Source organism: Bos grunniens, chromosome 24, assembly GCF_055505025.1.
Source record: "Bos grunniens cultivar Pamir isolate PY7600 chromosome 24, Bosgru_T2T1.0, whole genome shotgun sequence".
Taxonomy (NCBI): domain Eukaryota; kingdom Metazoa; phylum Chordata; class Mammalia; order Artiodactyla; family Bovidae; genus Bos; species Bos grunniens.
The window spans coordinates 57,467,793-57,483,425 of record NC_141188.1 but is presented as its reverse complement, the minus strand read 5'-3'; the positions used below and the strand labels follow the sequence as shown (position 1 = coordinate 57,483,425).

General features: G+C 41.9%; 1 long non-coding RNA gene across 1 annotated transcript in view; it reads left to right on the top strand.

The window, feature by feature from the left end:
• Positions 1 to 11,761, top strand: part of LOC147346330 (uncharacterized) — a 41,381-nt gene extending 29,620 nt beyond the window's left edge. Inside the window, exons 2-3 of the long non-coding RNA XR_015153555.1 lie at positions 10,754 to 10,839; positions 11,683 to 11,761. This is a non-coding gene — a long non-coding RNA (uncharacterized LOC147346330). The remainder of the gene's footprint in view (positions 1 to 10,753; positions 10,840 to 11,682) is intronic.
• The last annotated feature ends 3,872 nt before the right edge of the window (positions 11,762 to 15,633 follow it).

Genomic DNA, 15,633 nt, shown 5'->3' with positions numbered 1-15,633 from the left:
GCCCTTATATTTGCAAAGATTTTTTCTATTAAATAAGATTTTTTTGTTTGTTATTTGTTTTCCAGTTTGTTATTATCTTTTGATTTTGATTTCTCTTCAGTTCAGTTCAGTTCAGTCGCTCAATCGTGTCCGACTCTTTGCGACCCCATGGACAGCAGTATGCAAGGCTTCCCTGTTCATCGCCAGCTGATTGCTCTTGCTGCTGCTGCTGCTGCTGCTGCTGCTGCTAAGTCGCTTCAGTCGTGTCCGACTCTGTGCGACCCCATAGACGGCAGCCCACCAGGCTCCGCCGTCCCTGGGATTCTCCAGGCAAGAATACTGGAGTGGGTAACTGATTGCTCTTAGACATGTTCAATTTTGTTGTCGTCCAATTTGTCTAGCTACACTCTGACTTCTGGGTGGTTTGATATTTTCTTTAGAAAGTCCTTTTCTTGCTTCAAAATTCTAACAAAATTCCCCATGTTTTCTTCGAGTAATTTTTACATTATTTTGTGGCTCAATATTGACTGAGCCGGGTCTTTGCTGCGGCAAGGGCTTTTCCCTCGCTGCGGAGGGCGGGGGCTATGCTAGTGGTGGTGCGCTGGCTTCTCCTACCGTGGCTTCACGCGCTTGCGTGCTCTTTATGTGCTCTTGCGGAGCGCGGGCTGTACGGCTCGCCGGCTTCAGTAGCTGCAGCATGAAGTCAGTAGTTGTGGTTCTGGGGCTCTAGGGCACAAGCTCAATAGTTGTGGCTGCTGGGCTTTGTTGCTTTGCAGCGTGGGGATCTTCCTGGACCAGGGAACGAACTTGTGTCTCCTGCATTGGCAGGTGGGTTCTTTACCACTGAGCCACCAGGGAAGCCCTGGAAATGTGTTTTTAGATCCTACTTGCAAATCCATTTTGGTAATTTTTCTTACTCTCCTGCTTTAGTTCATAGCAAACCTGAAAACCTGTTCTACTAAGAAGGAAGAAGAGTGGAGAGTTTGATCTTATAGTGACAGGAGGGATCAAAGTGAGGGGACCTGCAGAGAATGATGAGAGTTTTGGAGATAACTGTTGGGCCATTTGCATGGCATCTTGTTACGTAAGCATCTGGGGATGTCATGCTTTCCCCCACCATACTGTAGTGTGTATGTGTGCTCAGTCACTCAGTCACGTCTGGCTCTTTGTGTTCCCATGGACTGTAGCACACCAGGCTCCTCTTGTCCGTGGAAGTTTTCAGGCAAGAATACTGGAGTGGGTTGCCATTTCCTTCTCCAAGGGATCTTCCTGACCCAGGGATCGAACCCTCATCTCTTGCGTCTCCTGAATTGGCAGGCAGATTCTTTACCACTAGCACCACCTGGGAAATCAAATTATTTTGTTAATTGTGTGAATAGTACTTTGATACCTGTCTTTTTTGATAGATTCCTGCTTTCAGAAGGGCAGGGAGCATGCCTGTGTCACTTGTTAATGTTATCTTCAGCAGAATACCTGTCTCCAGAAGTATACAGTGAATGACTAAATTTCTGAGGTCTCCAAACATATCCCCCTCACCCCCACCACTACCACTCCCCCACTCCCCAGCAATCTGTGCATTATTTAAGGAAAAAAGCTGCATCTTGATTTTCCTTCTTCCAAGCATTGCAAGGGTAAGTATTCATTCTGTGCTTTTGGAATAAATGAATTCACACTGTGAATATGACAACAGCCTACCAATAGCAACTGATCCAGTCCACAGGCTTGAGAGGTAAATACTTCATTCATCCAAAGTGACTAAGCTCTTGGAAACTCAAAAAATTGAGGAAAATCTCAAAGTCTTACACAAGAGTAACTGGAAATCCTTCCATTAATCCTGCATGGACATCAGGATGTTGACTTTATTTTTTCCTTGGCAAAGGAAAGGAAAACTTGGACATTCCTATCGCTGTCTGACTTCTTGAGGAGGTCTTAGGTTAAGAAGATCAACTTGGCAACACTGCTGTTTTCCACTTGAATTAAAGTGAATTATAGCTTAGGTTAAAGATAAAAACAAATAAAAATAGCATTTATTCATGTTAATTAAGAGCAGTTATTTTATTTAGGAAAAAATGTTTTCCCTTGTCAATGAGATAATCTTAGGGTTCCTAGCTAGCTAGGTTGCTTAATGATTCTAATAGGCAACCAGATATATTCTTGTTTTTAAAAAGACGCACATTTTGTGAAGTAGAGAATGCAGGTTGCTACTTCATTTCTTCTGAAGACAAAAGGAAAACAAAATTTTTTTCAAGGTTAAAGAACTTATTCTTAATTTTTAAGGCTGCGTGTCATCTTACCATAGTGAGTTGACAAAACTGCTCAGTTTGCAAGGAATTAAAAGATCAGCAAGAGTGTAGTTCCAGAGTTGTCCAATTATGTGATGTCTCTAAAGGGAGAAGGGGTGTTTTCAAGGGCAAGATTGAAAAAAAAGCAGTCACTGAACTAAAACCTTCTAAAGGCCCCAAGTCAGGAGGCCACCAAAATAGAGCCATTGAGAAAGAAATTCATTTGAGACTGAATCGCAGAGTAGCTTTTGCTTGGAAAATGTCAAAAACGCTGATGTAAACATGCCCTAATTAGTGCCAAATCAACCTTCTAGAAAATATATAACTGAGTTATATTGTACTTTTAAAATAATTTGGAATCTTTGTCGTATATTCTACCCAATGGATGAAAAAATTACATTAAAATACCCCAGAGTTGTATTACTTTGCATACAGTTGCATCTAATACTATTTTATATTCCACTCTTTCAACTGGGCATGATTTTGTACCCACATTTTGCTTATGGCTACATGGTCCAGCCCTCATATTCTTTTAGGAGATACATAGTTTATCGGACTTTTAAGAATTTTTATTTAAGGAAAGGAGTTTTATGACTTGCAAATTCAGGCAGTAACTGCTGACAGGATGCGGGGACGCGGAAGTTGCCTGCATTTAAGAGAATCCTGTAAGTGCGTTAACAAACGATAAGATGTGCTTCGAATGAGCTCATCCGTCGTTTGAATAAAAACTGCTGGGAAGGTGGTGCTTAAGCAGTTTGTGGTCTCTGATGCGAATAGGGTTGACGCTCCCTTTGCTTATTGCATTGTTCAAGCTTCCTTTCAAAGCTGGTAGCCCCACACCTCAGCCTGGCTCTGAGGATCGCTGGTCCCCAGCCCTGTCTGCACATTAGAATTCCCAGGGTGGGGGAGAAGGAGGGGACTTGGAATTCCAGACACTCAGGCCTTATCCCAAATTAACTGCTTCAAAGAGGTCTGGATATTGGTATTTTTTTCAAAGCTCCCCAAGTGATTATAGGTGCAGTGGGGGTCCAAAACTACTGGTCGAGAGAATATATTAACAATCCCGTCATCTCTGTCCTTTGATTTCTGTAATTAGCTCTGTTTAGGTCACCGGGAAGCAAAAAGTTTATCTTGATTCCCTAGATAGAAAATTCGTCAAGGGATCCCAACCACTAAATTGAAAATGAAATAGCCTGAAATACAGAATGTGTTTTGAAATATTTATTCCTTTAACAAAGACGTATTAAGCATGTACTGTATGTATGCTCCGCTTTAAGTATTATGAATGATTGAAAAATGAATGAGACACCACCTCCCTGTTTTTTTTTTTTTTTTTTTTAAGTATGAACAGAAAGATAAAACTTGTCAAATGAATCACAGTTGTCGTTGTTCAGTCACTAAGTCGTTTCCGACTCTTTGTGACCCCATGGACTGCAGCACTCCGGGCTTCCCTGTCCTCCAGGGAGAGACCCAAGAAATACACGGCAAAATGTGCTTTGATTCACAAGGGACTGAGAGGAGGAATGCAAGCGGAGTTTAGTAAGCCTTCTACTAGGGAAGGCTTTGAAAAGAAAGGGAGATTTAAGCTACTCCTGCCTGCACAACCTGAGGGGTAGGAGCTGGCTGGGCAGAGGAGAGGAAGGAGTCTAAACCAGAGGGAGCTTTGTGGCGACTGCAGGGAGCTGGAGGGAGTATTTGGGGAACGAGTGCCTGGTGTGGCTCCGGCTTAGGCCGCATGGAGCAAAGGACTGAAGAGTCCAGTAATAACGCAGGTCTTGAATTTCAGTCCAAGAGTCCTCCATTTTGTGTTAGTCATGTGAAAAGGAGCCCCCGGGAGAGACTTTCCCTTTGGAAAATCTGGGAGCATAGTGAATGTAAAAATGCAGGATTGAAAAATGTCCCATCCTGATAGAAGCCCGGAGAGGTAAAGATGTCTAAATCCATCCCTGTCTGGCCTCAGGTTCCTTCGAATTGTTCATTCTCCCAGCGTGGCCTCTGCGAAGGCTGGGTAAGTGCTCTGTGTTTTTTCCCCCCTGCCACATTCAATAATGGTTAAAGACTTAATTATCTTTTTATGAGCCCAACAGTCCTAGTTTTCTGTTGCTCAAACACAAAGACATCATCTGTCTTCGGCAGACATTCAGCTGTTGAATAGGAGAGAAGACAGTGGCGGGAGGGTGGAGGTGCGCGGCGCGCGGGCTCGGGGAGGGCGCGCCCTGGAAACGCGGAGCCGCGGGCGGCAGACCTGCGGGTGAAATGCCGTAAAGCCCGGGCAAGGGCTCGACGCGCTCGGCCGGGTCAGCGCAGAGCAACTGCCGAAAACATTTAGCTCAAGTAGGAGCTAGTGCACTCAAGGGAACAGGACTCTTGTGCTTTTTGCTTTTCTGTATTTTTAAGATACACTTCCTTGGTATCTTACAATATCATCATGAAATATTACAAAGACAAGTATAGACTTTTACCTTACGATTTATCAAAATCTCAGCTTTAGACCAGTGTGGATCACCTGTTTTTTGAAGGAATAAAACAGTCTATACCTACAAAAATCTGTGCTGTTGATGGCTTTAAATTTTACACAGTGTTTAAATGTATGTGTATTATTTGACAACTTTTTTTTAATGTTAAACATTAAAAAAATTTTTAATTGAAGTATAGTTGATTTGCAGTGTTTTAGGTGTACAGCTAAGTGACTCAGTTATATATATATTTATTTATATTTATATTCATTTTCAAATTCTTTTCCATTATAGTTTATTACAAGATGTTGAATATAGTTCCCTGTGCTATACATTAGGACCTTGTTGTTTATCTATTTTACTTTATATATATAGTATGTATTTGTTAATCCCAAATTCCTAATTTATTCCTCCCTCCCCTTTGGTAACCATAAGTTTGTTTTCTATGTCTGTGAGTCTGCATCATTTTTTAAAAACAATATTCCACATATAAGTGATATCATATGATACTTCTCTTTGTCTAGGCAATTTCCTTTTTCTTTAACTCAACATTCTCATATGAGATTTACTCATGTTGATTCCCTTCAATGGATGTTGTGTATCCTGTTCTATGAAGACGCCACGTCCATGCACGCTCACAGGTATATGGGTGGCTTCCAAATGACCACTTTACAGCTGACGCTGCAGTGAACATTCCCAAGCAGATGGGAGAGTCTCTCTTCATACGTCTAGAAGAGGGATTCTTGGGTTATTGGGGGTGAGGGAGTCCAACTTCACGTGGCCAAATTGCTCTAAAAAACAAAACAAATGGACAAATGTAAAACAGAAACAGGGTCATGGATATGGAGAACAAAAGGGTAGTTGTCAGAGGGGAGGAAGATGGGGAGGTGAGCGTAGTATGTGACGGGGATTAAGAGGATTAACAAACTTCCAGTTACAAAATAAATGAATCACAGGTATGAAGTGTACAGTGTGGGGACTCCAGTCAATAATAATGGAATGGTGTGTGGTGACACGGGGTTTTAGAGTCATCATGGGAATCCTTTTAATGTATAGAAATACCAGGTCACTGTTTTGGATCAGGAACTAACACAGTGTTATTGGTCAATTATATTTAAAAAACAAACTCATAGAAAAAGAGACAGGAGTTGTGGTTACCAGAGGTGGGGGTGGGGAGGTGGAATTGGATGAAGACAATCAAAAGATACAAACTTCCAGTTATAAGTAAGTACTAGAGGCGTAGTGTTCAACACGATAGATACAATTAACAGTGCTGTATGTTTTATCTGCAGGTTAAGAGTACATTCCGAGTTCTCATTAAAAGGAAAACCTATTTTCTTTCATTTTTTAATTGTGTGTCTGTATGAGATGATGGACGTCCACTAGTCTTACTGTGGCTAGTGGATCACTTCATGGTGTAAGTCAGCTCGTCATGCTGTACCCAAAACACAGTGCTGTGGCGTCAGTTACATCTCAGTAAAACCAAAGGAAAGAAAAGAGAACAGCAGAGTTTTTTTTGTTTTTTGTTTTTTTTTACATAAGTGAGTATTACATATATCCTCAATTTATAAAATATACAAATATGATTTAAAAAAAATTTTTGACCACACCGCATGGCATGTGGGACTGTTCCTGCATCAGGGATCAAACCCGTGTCCCCTGCATTGGGAGGTGGAGTGTTAACCACTGGACCACGGGGGAGTCACATAATATCGTTTATTGGTATGTATTTTTCTTAGACATTTGAAATATTGCCCTACAACAAAGGCACTCAATGGGAATAATGAAGTGGCTTTGGGACCCAAGTTCTCGGAAACCGACTTCATTTGGGCTAAATGTGGCCGCCCTGTTCCCCTGAAAGACTCTGTCCCTTCCTACCGCCGCCCCCACCCCTTGCTCTATTTAATATTTAGCATTCTTGTTATTAGAACAGCATTTCCAGCCCTCCCTTCACACCCATCAGAAAGATGGAGGCAGACACTTAGCCATCAGCTGTTATCTTTACCAAACTAGTGTTGTCTAATCCACAGACCTGGGAGAAGTCCCGGTTCAGGAGGGAGGGAGACTTTCTGCAGCAGCAGAAAGAGGGGCATGGACTTTCCAGCCTGGGGGTCTTGTTGCACATCCTGTCTTGGACACTATAGCCATGGGACATCTCAGGTGGGTCCCCTCTTTGAGTCTCAGTTTCCTCATCTATAATAAAGGGAATGTAAACACCTGCCTTATGGGTTCTTATGAGGATAGAATAAATGAAAATGTGTTTACCCAGCATAGTGCTTTGCATATGGCTCATTAAATATTTATTTTGCTTCCCCTTGGGAGAGCAACTGTAGGGCTCAAACGATATAATAGAGATGGAAGTACTTTGTAGTCTGGGAAGAGTCATCGCTGTGCAGGTTGGAATCCTGATGTGGTGTGACATTGACTCATTCCTGACCTGATGGATACTTATTTTCTCTGAGTAGATGGGTACTTATTTTCTCCTGGGTGAGAGAAAGAGGATAAGAACATACAGAGGGGAATATGGGTGTGCTGGATTCTTGTGAAAAGCCGATGGCCAGAAAGAGATTTGAATATGTTTCTGCAAGGCTATCCTGGCTCTTTTCAGTTGCCAGAAGACCCATTTTATGAAGGGTTTTGAAGTATAATGGGATGCTGAAGAGTTCAGGCCCTTCCTCAAACACCAGGGTGATTTACAATCAGAATCTGGTTATTTACATCATTTCCCAGATCATCACATATACTGTTTGGCCATTGACATATACAGTTTTATCAAATTAACCTAGAGTATAGCAAGGACTCTGTTTGACAGATTTGCACGTTAAAAAAACACAACTTTGTATTGGGAATTGTGTTTAAATCTGCAAAGAGTATAGCCATTGAGATATAAAGAGCAGATGAGTCTAAATGTGGTGGTTTTCCTTGAGCAATCGTGAATTAGCATCGGAGATATTGAAGGTGGCAGAAGCTAATGCTGCCTTTGCCAAGAGGGACAGCTGTGTCCTTCTGAGCTTTCATATCCACCTGGGGTCCCCCTCTGCTGTGGGCTGGGCTCAAATAGTTCATCTTTGCTTCTCCCTTTGCTAATTCTCCCAGTAATCTGCTTTGTGGAGTTTGATTGGGCTTCATTATAGATCCTCATACTCCCAAACTGTGAAGTCATTCTTTTCTTCAGAGGCTCTTTCAAGACAGAAGATTTAATGCGTTATACATTTTCCAAGTTTTCTCCCTAGTTTTGCAGGTTCCTCTGGGCTGCCTTCTGAAAAGCTTCTTCCCCTTCTCTTGTCTTTCTGTTAATTAGTTGGCCCTCAGCTAGCTCCCATCTCTGGCATATAATGTGTCGACGGGAATGAGCTTTTGGAATAGAGTTGCCTTAAGTGATGGAGATGAAGACATAGAAAGCAGACTTATGGACGAGAGCAGGGTGTGGGGAGAAAGGAGAGGTTGAGAGGAATGGAGACAGTAGCATGGAAACATATACACTACCGTATGTAAAATAGACAGCCAGTGGAAATTTGCTGTATGACTCAGGGAACTCAAACTGGGGCTCTGTGACAACCTAGAGGGGTGAGAAAGGGTGGGAGGAAGGTTCAAGAGGGAGGGGACATATGTACACCTATGGCTAATTCATGTTGATGGATGGCAGAAATCAAACCAATATTGTAATTATCCTTCAATTAAAAATAAATATGTTAAAAAAATAGTTGCCTTAAATGGTTACCTGTCGCTTTGTGTGACCATCCCCCACTTTACAAGGCTTTGTAGGTTTCCCGTTTTTTATTGTAAAACTTCCCGGGAGCTGACCACCTTACCAACTAGCGTCGTAACCAGTTGCTAGGGGTAGTGGACCAGCTTGGTCTTGGGAGAACAAGCTTCTGGAATGAAGTAGATTGGGGTGGGTATTCTTTTTAAAAAATATTTATTTACTTTTAAATTTTATTTTGGCTACACTGGGTCTTTGCCTCCTGTACGCGGGATCTTGAGTTGCAGCGTGAAAACTCTTAGTTATGGCATTTGGGATCTAGTTCCCTAATTGGGTTGAACCTGGAACCCCTGCATTAGGAGTGCAGAGTCTTAGCCACTGGTGACCACCAGGGAAGTCCCAGAATGGTCTTCTTTAAGAAAAAGAGTAATGATTTGGGTGGCAGAAAGACTCCAAAACCTCTGCTTCATAGTTTTTCTTAGGGTTACAGGCTGAATCAGGGGGAAGGCTTCATGAAATACTTTGCTTTGTTTTCTGAGTATGAAAAAAAGTGCAAGTGTTAGTCGCTCACTTGTGTCCAATTCTTTGTGACCCCCCTGGACTGTAGCCTGCCAGGCTCCACCATCCATGGGAATCTGCAGGCAAAAATGCTGCAGTGGGTGGCCATTGCCTTCTCCAGGGGATCGTCCCAACCCAGGGACTGAACCCAGATCTCTCTCATTGCAAGCAGATTCTTAACTGCCTAAGTATAGGAAAGATCAAATGGGGTCAATTTGACGCGGTGTGAGAATTCAGTGACTCTGCTTTAGGGAGTCAGCACAGCCCCATGACATAGCCCCCTGCTCCCTCTCTGGGCCTGAGCGCACTCACGAGCTTCAGGTTCATCTTAGAGTCCAGAGACTCGGGCTTGCTGTGATTGTTGGTAGATGATCACGTGACCCTCCCTCTCCAAATCCTGCATGTACTGCAAGGTGTGATTAAAGCCCCAGCCTCTCTAACAACTGCTCCTCTGACTATTCCAATCCATTTGGTGTGTTCTAACTCAGAATTCTCACTGTGGGTCACCTGTACAGCTTTCCTGGTACTTAGTCATCCACCACGTGTGTGGTTAGTTACTCTTTCTGCCGTTGGATTCTGAAGGCTGCCTTATAACTAGGCTTTCCGCTCTGCTGCTACTGCCAGGAGTCGTTTCTAGCTTCCTCTGTTTCTCTGTGTCTTACACTCATGGAGAAAGTCCTGGTGCTGGAGGGACCTGCCATTTTCCTGTGCTGTGTATGCCAGTGGGAAGAAAAGAGTGTTTCTGGCTCCTTCCGTATGTCTGTATTTACAGGAGCATCACAAATAACCCAGGGAAGGATCTTTCAAGTAGTAAAGCTGTTCGGTTGCTAGAGAGCCAAAAATGGATGTGTGTGTGTGTGTGTGTGTGTGTGTGTGTGTGTGTGTGTATTAGCCACTCAGTCGTGTCTGACTCTTTATGACCCCATGGACTGTAACCCACCAGGCTCCTCTGTCCATGGAATTCTCCAGGAAAGGATACTGGAGAGGATTGCCACTCCTTTCTCTAGGGGGTCTTCCCAACCCAGGGATCAAATCTGGGTCTACCTGCATTGCAAGAGGATTCTTTACCAGCTGAGCCACCAGGGAAGCCCTAAAAAAGGATGAATGCTAATCAAATATTTATACACATATATAATATATAACATTATGTTAAAAAAGCTCCACCTACTGTGTATCAAGATTTCTTTCATGTATTGGAATACTGCAGGAAAGTAAAAAATGTTGTTCTAAGAGTTTTTAGACTTTATTATTTAAGATATACATTTAAAAAATTGAGCTCCAATATTCCCTATGAACTGGGAATAATACTCTTTACCAAGGAAGGCTTTTAAAAATTAGATAGGATGATATGTATAGTCATATACTTCCTGATATGAGTTAGCACTTAACAAATGTCAGCTGCCCTCTCCCAGTATGAGTTTCTGAATCATTTACGGGGAAAATTATTCCTGACAATCCTCTAGTGCCACTCTCTGTTCATGGCAACTTTAAAGGCAACCTCTAAAAACAATTCCCCATTACTTCTTTTTCTATCTATCTGAATGACTCAAAGTCTTTTTTTTTTTTTTGCAACAGAACATAGTGACAGCCTGCTTCTGTTTTCTTTTACTCTTAATATATGCCTTCCTTAACATACAAATCAACAACTAAGAGCTCGGCTCATTTTTATTTTATTTCATTTCTTCTCAATGATTTTGAAATTCTGAATGGGTTAAGATGAACTTGGCTTGGAGTTGTGGGGCTGCTTCTGTCTCACTGTCTCTCATAATTGGCAGCGCCAAGGGGACCTGAAGAACGAGGGCCGGGGCCACTATCGACTGAACTGAGGATGTGGGCGTCATTACCATCAGCAAAGTCCTGGGTAAGGACGAGTTGTGGTCTCAACTGAGTAGCTAGCGGTAAACCAAGAATTGATCCTGTTGTTAAGGTCTAGTTTCTCCAAAGGGCAGATGGAAAGTGTGCAGTTGAGTATCGCCTCTGGGCACAAACGCTGCTTCTCTCCTGCCCACACTGTAGGCCTTCCTTCAGTGGGCCCTTATTATCCTGACTCATTTTTGACACGTACCCACAGTGGAGTTGGGGCCCTGCTGCTGTTGTCGTGGTGAATAACCTTCACAAGCATGTCATGCGAAGGAGATGAGTCATTTAATCATAGTCTGCATGAATCCTACCACCCTGCCTCCAGCCCTCCAGGTGAGGCGAGGGGGCTGCACCATGGATCGCCAGGAAAGAAGGGGGCTGTGACTTCTTCTCTCCCCAGGGAAGTCACTTCTGGGCGGCCACCTGGTTGCAGAAGTTAGTTCCCCTAAACTGCGAGAATCATTTCATGGAGCCCGGGGTACAAATAACTGGCCCATCGGCTACAACCTGGACTGATCTTGCTCCCTCCCATCCTGTTCTGAGACATGGCTGTGCTGGGTATGGTGTGAGAATGCCTCCTCTTCTTTTTTTCTTTTTAATATTCCCATTGTGCAAGTACATAAAAGCTCCATACATTCTATAACATGACATCTCTCTGATGCTTAACTCTTTACATATGATCCCATTAAGGGAGGGCGGGTCTCGCTGCCAACAAAGAGGACCCACACAGCGATGGAGAAGTTAGAAAACAGCCTGGCTTTCTGGGTGTTCCTGTGAAAGCCCATCTTCTTCTGGATTTATGGTTCTCATTTTCTTCATTTGTCTCCTTTCTCTCTCTTCACAGATAATTAGTCTACTTGCCTCAGCTGTTGGTGCATCAATAAATATTTGCTGAATGAATAAACGGAAAGTACCATTGCCAATGTGTATACAGCCTCAGGAGGGGCCTGGAGGACCGGAAAGAAATTGCTGTAACTGACCTTTACTGAGGTGGTACCCTGAGATAGGAGAGCTCGCTCACTCCCTGGGTGAGGAGCTCTGGGAAAGAAAGAAAAGAGAATGATGAAGACACTTGGTTTTCTCCCATCTGGGATAATGAGCCTCCTTTTAAAAGAAAGTATTTAGGAAATGGAGAGAGAGGTTACTTGCTATGCAGACAACAGAAATGTGTCTTAGAGCCAAACGCAGTCTCCTGGCTTAGCGCGGTGATAACTAAAGGGGTGATGTAGATGGATGAGGCACAGTGAGGTACTAGATGATTCAGTGCTGGGAGCCAGCCACCTGACATCCTGCGGGGTTCTTGAGGTAGCTCGCTGTTCTAGAGACTTAATTACCGCTGTAACTCATGACACATAATTGCGTGTCAGCGAGGCTAGTTTTCCTGCTGAACTGCAACCTAGAGGAAGTAAATGATGCTGCTCCATGTTGCACCTGCAAACTGACCCACCAGCTTTCTGATGTGCATCTTCTTATCCCTTTCTCATCATTCTTAGACATAGCAGCAGTAACATGATTGCTTGTAGAATGCACATAAAACTTGGAGAATCAGAGAATCTTAAATTTGTAGAATATATTTAGCTGATTAAGAGAAAGAAGCCATCAAATTCCAGGGAATTTGGGTTTTAAAATACATGAAATTGGATTTTAATGTAGGAACTTGAAATCTTTTTTTTCTATAAATAGATCTTCCCCCACCCAACCCCTATTTCACCACATCAGATCCAAATCTCACTTCAGTGCAAAGGAATTGTGAATGGAAAATTGACAGTTTCTTTTAAGAATAGAAAGTTGAAGATAGGATCCAAAACCGTGAAGAAAAAACTGGAGGAATTTTATTACCTAATCATGTAATTGTTTTACTGAACTGAACATGAGTAGTCCTCAAATTTTTTCCATCTGTTTTTCCAAAGAGTCAGCCTTCATTACCCTGTAGTCATTAATTTAAATTTAAAACCAGAGAAAGCACACGATTATCAAACTCTTGAATCTGAGGCCAGATGTTCAGAAAATTATTTTTAATGTAGGAGTTTCTCACCTTTTCTTGAAGATATTTCTTTTGGTTTCCCATGAACCTACAAGCTTCTAAGAGGACCCACGCAAAGGAAAGGCCTGTAGTTTATATTTATAGCCCTTGATGAACTGAATACATTTACAAGCTGCATTTTGAAATCATAATGATCTAATGTGAAGCAATCAAAATTCCAAAATCATCTAATCAAGAATGACATCAGAAGCAAACAATTTCTAGATGGAGTAGGTATAATTCCCTCTGTACATCTTCAATTTAAAGCAGATGTTCTAATTCTGTGGATTAAAGTCAAGAAGTGTTGAGCTAAGTTGTCCAGAAGATAGTTATTTAGGAAAGGTGAACTAATTTGGTTTTCTCAAATAAACAGAGGTACCTCCAGCCTTCATCACGTAGCTTGTTAACGAGGAGAGAATTGAGTTGCCAAGCAAAGCAGAGAGACCACTGGTAAAGGAAGAGGATGCTTTGAAAGGACAGCCTTGGGGTGATCCAAGTCCTGAAGTGCAATATCCTTCTGTGGGAGATTCTTTTCCTATTCTTGTCGAGATTCTTTTCCTATTCTTGTCTCAGCCCTTTCCTGTAGGACTGAGAACAAAAAAGAACAGCAAGTTCTTGCAGCTTTTCCGTTCCAAAGAGTAACTATTTTGGTTCATTGATCAAGCAAGACATATGGATTCAGAAATTCAAGATCTGTATGTTTTAGCATCTCATCATCTGGTACCTCGATTAGGTAGACCTCTGATGGCAGGAGGGTGGCTGTGGAACGTACTGCTATGGCCTCAGTCACTGTCGTGTTTGGGACCTGGCCCCTGATCTGGCAACAGAATCGTTGGTTCCAAAGGTCTGTTGGTAACAGTTTATGCAGTGTTGTCAGAAGTAGCATTCATTCTTTACTGTTTTCTTATTGCTCTTATAATAAATATTTACAGATTTATTGCATACTTATTTTCCAAATGGATAGACATTTTTAGAAATGACATTTCTGAGAGTGCAGAAGCTCTCTGGCGCACACACAGTGTATCATACCATTTGCTTTCTGACAAGAGCATCATCGGAACTGTCTCCGTGGTTTATCTGATAAAACTCCCTTGCAATACGCTATATCAAGTTTATGGCCCCATTCTTCTCTTCTATGCTTTTTATTTTTACATCTGGCATAGGGAAAATGGCAAGATTTTCTTTGTTCCCTAGCAAGATAATCTGTAAAAGCGGCAGGAACTTCTCTTTTCTCACAAAGGGGGTGAGAGACCCTGCGTCCCACAGCGTGTCTCCTCCATTAGAGACTCTGTTTCTAGTCTTACTGTCAGCCTGGTCCCTGCTCTTAAGGAGTGGGATGGATGAAAAGAGAAAGCTGTATAGGAAGCTAGGATGTCTTCCTGTTTAAACGATGAATTTTTTTCACGTGAGACGGCGTCACAGCCGAGTCCTCTGGACCATTTTGGTGCTCCAGGTGTCATGTGAAGTGGTATATTGGCTGTTTTTTGGGGCAAACTATAAAAAGGTTCAACTATCCGCAGAAAAAGAGGCTCCTTGACATTTTAGAAGAATAGGAAACCAGAGTGGAATAGGGCAACATCTTATCTTAGTGTTACTTGTCCTGGTTTTGAAAGAATCAGGTGTTCTGGAGGTGAGGTGTTTTGAAATCTTACCAAAGTTTCAGGATTTCAAGGACTATCTACTGAAATATCCACAAAAAGCAAAGCAAGGAATAACATTGTAGGCTGTTTGTTAACTCTTGACTTTATTTGAGGACATATGAAAGGACATCCCTTGCTTATGATGATTTTTACTGGCTCCCCAGAGAATCCCCAATGGCAGGTGAGCTATGCCTCTAGAGGAAAAAGAAAATGAAAGATTTTGTGTCTACTTAAATTGAACTGTAGTGTGGATGATTCAAGGAGGGAGATTTTGATTAATTACAAGAAAAACTTTCAAACCATAGACGCATTTAACAAGGAAATAGCCTTTTTGGAAAGATAGTACGCTCCCTATTAGTAGATATATTCAGGTGGGGGCTGGCTGATAACCCAGCAAGATCAATTTAGAAGGGATTTCTGCATTGTTTTATCTGATGTCTCAGGTCTCAATTGCATCTATTGCAAGCATTCCAAGAGTCAGAGTCTTATCAATTTACATATGTAAAATTTCATTAAACTGAGGTTTCACTAATTAATAATTTGGAATAATTGGGCTGAAGGCTTTCATTACATAGCACATATTTTTTTCTTTTTAAAGAGAGTGTAAGGTTAGAGGAAGATTACAAAAACACTTAAAATAGGCTGCTGTGTTGAGATGCTCTTAGAAGCATTAATTTATTTAGAAAAATGATATGCTCATTACAAACTATTAAATATTTATCTCTATTAGATAATACTTTTTGTTCTAAACCTGAAAATAATAAAAGTTTATTTCTTTGAATGTGCTTTACTCAGACTTTTTCCCTTCCCAAACAAGTCTGAATTTATCAGTTTTCCTGGTATTTCAGACAGTAAAGACTGTCTTCAATGTGAGAAGACCAGGGTTCAATCACTGGGGCAGGAATATCCCCTGGAGGAGGAAATGGCAACCCACTCCAGTATTCTTGCCTGGAGAATCCCATGGACAGAAGAGTCTGGCGGGCTATAGTAGATGGGGTTGCAGAGAGCTGGCATGACTAGCAATTAACTCTTTCTTTCTTAATGAGACTTTATACACTTTTATTCTTTCTTAATGAGAATATTCATCTGCATATTAAAGGATATTTCTTAAAAGGTAAAACTATGACTCATA